Raw genomic sequence first — 5516 nt, 5'->3', positions numbered from 1 at the left:
TTTTAGTAAGAGCAAAAAATAACTCAAAAAAAAAAAAAAACCACCCAACAAAAAATGGAAATTAAACTGGGAGATTTTTTTTTATTTTAGTAGATTTCCCTTCCAATTCTTCCAAATGACTATTTTTTTCCCCTTCGAATTCAATGATTATTAATGGATGTAGCACTAATGTACTTGGAAAAAGCTCATTTGAGAACAATGTTTTTTGGATTATAAAGTATCTGAATGATATTTTTCTTTTCTTCATCCAAGAATTGCCCAGCTTTCCTAAACAGACCTAATTCCATGCCATGGCATTGAATACTCTTGCCAAAATTCTGCTTAGAAGATAAACAGGASAAGCCTGTGGTTGTCACTTATGCTACACAGCTCATTTTATGTGCCTGTACCAGATGACAATTGGAGAGAGGACAGTTCAAGGACCATACTGGTCCTGGAGGACTCACTTTGGTTCACTAATATATTCAGGTTTTTCTGATGTTACTTAAAAATTCAACTGTTTTTTGTTGTTTTCCTCTCTCCTCAAAAGCCGAGTCTAGGAGTTATGGAGAAAGCTGTGGATAGCCACAGATGTGGCTTGTCTATCTGGAACGTGTACTGTGGTTTTAGAGATTCCCACTGACCATCTTGCTTTGCAACACACCTACAAGTTCCCAGTGAAGAGCAAAGGGAGATTTGTCCGCCAAACCACCTTCATGGTGGAGGACTGCAGAGGTCATTCTATACATAATAAGCTTTCAACAAGAAAACCCACAACTAACGTGGTTTCAAGCTTCTGAGGAAATGATATAGCTGTATTTGAGCACCCAAAACTAGAAAACTCTCCACTGTCTTGGGTTATGTTCCAGCTCAGCATTGCCAGTYCCAACTCAGAGTGGGGCAAACCATGATCAACCACTCAGTTTAGACGTGCCCTGCCATGGACTAGCTMGAAAACTCAACCTAACTCTTCTACATATCACGGTAACCCAATGGCATTGACTTCATTTTAAGGAAAGGAAAATCAAAACTGTCCGATTTCAACCTGTGCCGAGATAAGATCAGTACAAAAGACGTAAGCAAACGYGACCCAAAGAAAGATTTTGATTGCAACAAGTGCCAAAGAGAGATGCCTAGGAAAACATAACGTAAGAAACAGAGAAAGAACAGAGTCAGCTATTCCCTGGAAGACCTTGCAGTTTTCAGTAAGCTCTTAGATCAGGGCCAAAGCCTGAGATGATGTGGATGTGTGCTTCCAACATCTGCCAACTGCCTGGAGTCCTACCTTAGTTGCCCTTTCCATTGGAGTAGATGTGAGGCCATGTGGCACAACTCCTGACAATTTCATGCCAAGGACAAGGAAGAGGTGGATTTCACAATTTCAGCAATTGCAGTCAGACTTCAGCCTTCTTTCACATCTCAGGTGACCTCCTGGCTCATTATGGTATAGCAATGATCGCTTGCACATACCCCAAAGACTATTGTTGGGAGCTGACAGAGCAGCAGATTGTTCCAGGAATATCTTTCAAGGCTCTTCCCAAGTGGCTGGAACAAGGAGTTTCCCTATTTGGTCTCCAACTCATACTCTGCCATTTGAAATTTATCATCTCCCTTTACCTCAGCAGAGCAAGAACTCAATATGCAGTTTAATGCAAAACAGTGAAATGAGAGCTTTCATTTTAAGGAAAAAGTAGAAATTGCAGAAATAATAGGACTACTTCTGTTTAAAATGCTATACAAAACATGACGGATGATCAGAAACAGCAATAAAGTACTTCGAGTTCACTTTTCTTACATAAATCTACTTTACATCCATGAACTGAGTGTGGTATCTCTTGGAAACAGATCAATCTAGCAGATCAGAATAGTCCAAGGAAGGGAAGGGTACAGAACTAGGGAGAGACTGGTAATTCTTCCATCTTTTTGACTTTCCGTGCTTACACTGGAAATGCTCATGGGCAATGTAATTCTACCAGCTCTGCATGCATGGACGCTAGGTCCATCACTGTTAAAGCTCAGGGAACTTCAGCAGTATTCAAACCTATGAGATTAGAGCATTTATGGTTCCTCGTCAAGTGGTGTCCTTGGACACCCTGTTGTCAAGTGGACCACATTTTACAGCATAATAATAATAGCATTATATAATTTTTTTGTGTATATATATATAATAGCAATAATAGCATTATAATGGTTCTATGCACAGAGCAGCCTTTAYTAAATGTTTCATCAGAAAACCTAGACGAAAAAGAGTCCAGAAGGAATCAGAAGTAGAAAAACATAAGGATCATCCCAATCTCATGTGAGGGGTATGTGGATGGGCCAATAACAGAGCTAAGCCTTTCCAAATCTCAACACAGACTTTCAACTGTGAAACCATCCTTCCACTCTCAACTCTAGCCTCCTGACCTGCCACTGTGCTTACCACTCTATTTGGCATCCAGGCCAAAACTCTGTTCTCTGTATAATGAATTAATTCTTTCTTCCTTTTCCCCCCGATGGTATTTAAAAATACAAGCAGTACTCCTTGAGCAGATACAATGGAGAGGTTAATAGGAAGGAAATATTTTTAGATCCCAAAGTACTGGATCATCCTTTGCTATGGCAACGAAACTTGTTATTCCTTGTTTCCTCTGGTCTATTATATGCATCATAGTCATCAAGGCTTCAATACAGCCTATAGTAAACATTCAAAAAGGTCAGGATTTTAAGACTTATTTGTTGAGAGACTGGTAACAACATTAAGAAAGATGAAAGTGTGTCATGTCTCAGAAGAGCAGAGGGGATCTCTAGAGTAAAAGATCAGTTGCACTTTTAGAGAAATAATAGGTAAGGTTTTGAGTCAGGAGGTTGGAGCACATGATCTTTGGAGGTCTCTTCCAGCCAACATGATTCTTTGRATCTGTGACACCAAGAAACCCACAGCAAACACAGCCTGGAGCATGGGCAGATACAGCAAGCTCCAAAGCTGTGAAATGCTTCAAGGTGAATCTTCACCTTGTTTCTGTCCAAAACAATAATTCTTTCCTCATGGAGGTTTCTCYAAACTTGGATCGAGTTTGCAGAAAGGTTTGCCAAGGTTCCATGAAAAGGTTCAGGACAGATGTTGAAACCAGGTGTGCTACACTGCTCAAAGGCTTTATTACAAGGTCCATAGCTGTCTACTAGATCTACCTGTTGTGGCAGAGCTCTGCAGTTCACAGACTGGGTAGAACACACAATAGGAACTTGTAGTCCTCTTCCTTCTAGTGAATTTATTAAGTCATTCACGGAAGCTCAGTCTCTCATACTGCCTCTGTGACATCTTCCTTGGAGATATATAAGCTCTGTAAAACAAACATAGGAAGCTATAAATTCTTGATTAGAGAAATCATCTTTCCTGTTGTGTAATTGTACTGCACCTTGCACTAGCTGCTTAAGTGATCAGAGACCCTAGGTAAAACAGGGAAATGTTCCCCAATTTTCCCTGTTCACTCTTAATGAAATTGCAAGACTTCCTCTTGTTACTTTATTTTGCTGGAACATACTTATTCCACTTCAGCCAGCATTTTTAGAAGGATCCTGTCAGTTGCTTGGCCTGGAAAAAACAAAAACCCCACCAGAACATTGCTTTTGAAAGCAAGCATTGTCGGGACAAGCCATTTCCATTTCAAAATATGCTATCTCATTTTTTAAAGGAATACAAACAGAAGGAAGACAAAATGCTTCATTTGACCTGTGAAATTTAAAAAACAAAACAAAACAAAACACACCCACACTCAATTTGGAGGAAACCTGAAGAAACAATGAAAAAAAAAATTGCAGGATCCAGCCAGCAAAAAGAGTAATGATCACCAATGGCTTCAGCAGTAAAATATCAGTAACTTTGTACACCTTTCTGCTTTTCTTTGTCTTCCTTGCCTAAGACGTGTGACACCACTTAGATGCGAATTACAGTGAAATAACATTCTGAATGCCCTTCATAGGGCAAATTCTGACATTTCAGTATTTGCTCTGTGCCCTGACACAGCAAAAAAAGGTTGAAATTATATATATATATACACAATATATATTATTTACTATAGTTGAATTAAAGCATTATTTAGATAGTTTGACATACTGAAGATCAAATAGAAATTGAAATGAGTAAAGTCTAAGTTGTTTTTCATGACTATATTAAACCTAGTTTTCCTCTATGCCCTGTCTTATGGAGCTACTCTGGAAACACAAAGAAACTTAGGAGAAGGATCTCAAAATAGTTGCTCTGTTTCTTATACCCCTTTCTGCAGAATTCATAATTAGTGATTGCTTGAGATGAAGCACTGGAGTAGGAGGGTCATTTTACGTCCTATGGTTATTGGGGGCTCTTCTTTGCTCCATACAGGGGTGCACTTAAACTAACATTATTCCCAGGGARCAGCACATGGTCAGCCAGCACAAACTTGACTCTTTCCCTCATGAGCATTGAGGTCCTCTTGAGAGCACAGTCATAATAAAGAAGGAGTCAGAACTGCACTTCCCCTAAGGGAAGTTGAAGTATATTCTGAAATGATTTGAAACTAATTCAATCAAAAGAACGAAATATTCCCCGACAGGGTCAAACTGACCAAAATGAAGTGTTTCATTTCAGGTTCCTCTCACCTCCACCCCTCAAAATAAAATACAGTAAAATATAAAAAGAAGGATGTGAAAGTTTTTGAGCACAATCACATTTCTTCCCCATGGAAAACATCAACTTGTGAAAAAGACAAGTTTTCTTGAAAAAAAAAAAGAAATCTTTCTTACCAGCACTTTTGAACTCTCCACACTACAAAGAGCATCCAAAGGTTCATCACTCTGATTCTGGGGCTTCCCAGGAATTATTACTCAAATAGTTCTTGATTTATCTCCTTACTCAAGGGCTCTGACCCAAATCTATTGTAGACCATGAAGCATCCCTGGACATCGTGAGCCTGAAGTCATGATAGACCCAAATTTTGACTCCACTAAGGCATCCTTGCAGCRTTGTGCTCCCAGAGAAGTAGACTTTTTCATCTTTCCTTATCTCTACTTGCAGCACCACCTCAGTATCTTTCATAGACTCACTCTCATAGTCCTCAGGAAAATAGGGAACAGCTATGAGCCCCATGTCCTTTGCAGCAAGCATCAAKAGATGATATACTAGGTTTTCAAAGATACCTGAGAGCAAGAGACATGATTTCTTAAATGCCTTCCCAACCAGTGACCAGTGCTCTAGGCAATCAGGAAACAAGGTGCAGGTGAGAGAAGATATCTGCCAGCAATCAGCCACTGAAGCACACCTTTCTTGCTATTAAAAAAAAAAAAAAAAAAAAAAAAGCTGGCTTTGAGAACAGCCTTTGGTCTGTGTCAAACCCTCTAGCCAAGGAATTGTGCAATTAGATGTCAAACATGTTTGGAGAACAAAGTGCGTAAACAGATGTAATGCAACACTACGGTTTTATTTTTGAATGTGAATCCAAGCAAATCCATCCATGGCAGCTTTGTGATATGAATAAAAATTACCAGCTAAAGGCTTCTTGAAATATTTTTTTTCTCTGTCT

General features: G+C 39.3%; 1 long non-coding RNA gene across 1 annotated transcript; it reads right to left on the bottom strand.

Annotated features, from left to right (window-relative positions):
* Window positions 1-779: 779 nt before the first annotated feature.
* Window positions 780-5084, bottom strand: LOC112942744. The gene is made up of 2 exons (XR_003248435.1): window positions 4741-5084; window positions 780-3302 (listed from the first exon to the last, which is right to left on the bottom strand). It is a non-coding gene; the product is annotated as an uncharacterized LOC112942744 (long non-coding RNA).
* Window positions 5085-5516: the final 432 nt, after the last annotated feature.

Source organism: Nothoprocta perdicaria, unplaced genomic scaffold (assembly GCF_003342845.1).
Source record: "Nothoprocta perdicaria isolate Ctin4 unplaced genomic scaffold, notPer1 scaffold_132, whole genome shotgun sequence".
Lineage (NCBI taxonomy): Eukaryota > Metazoa > Chordata > Aves > Tinamiformes > Tinamidae > Nothoprocta > Nothoprocta perdicaria.
The sequence above is the reverse complement of the archived record's forward strand: the minus strand, read 5'-3'. Positions and strand labels throughout refer to the sequence as shown.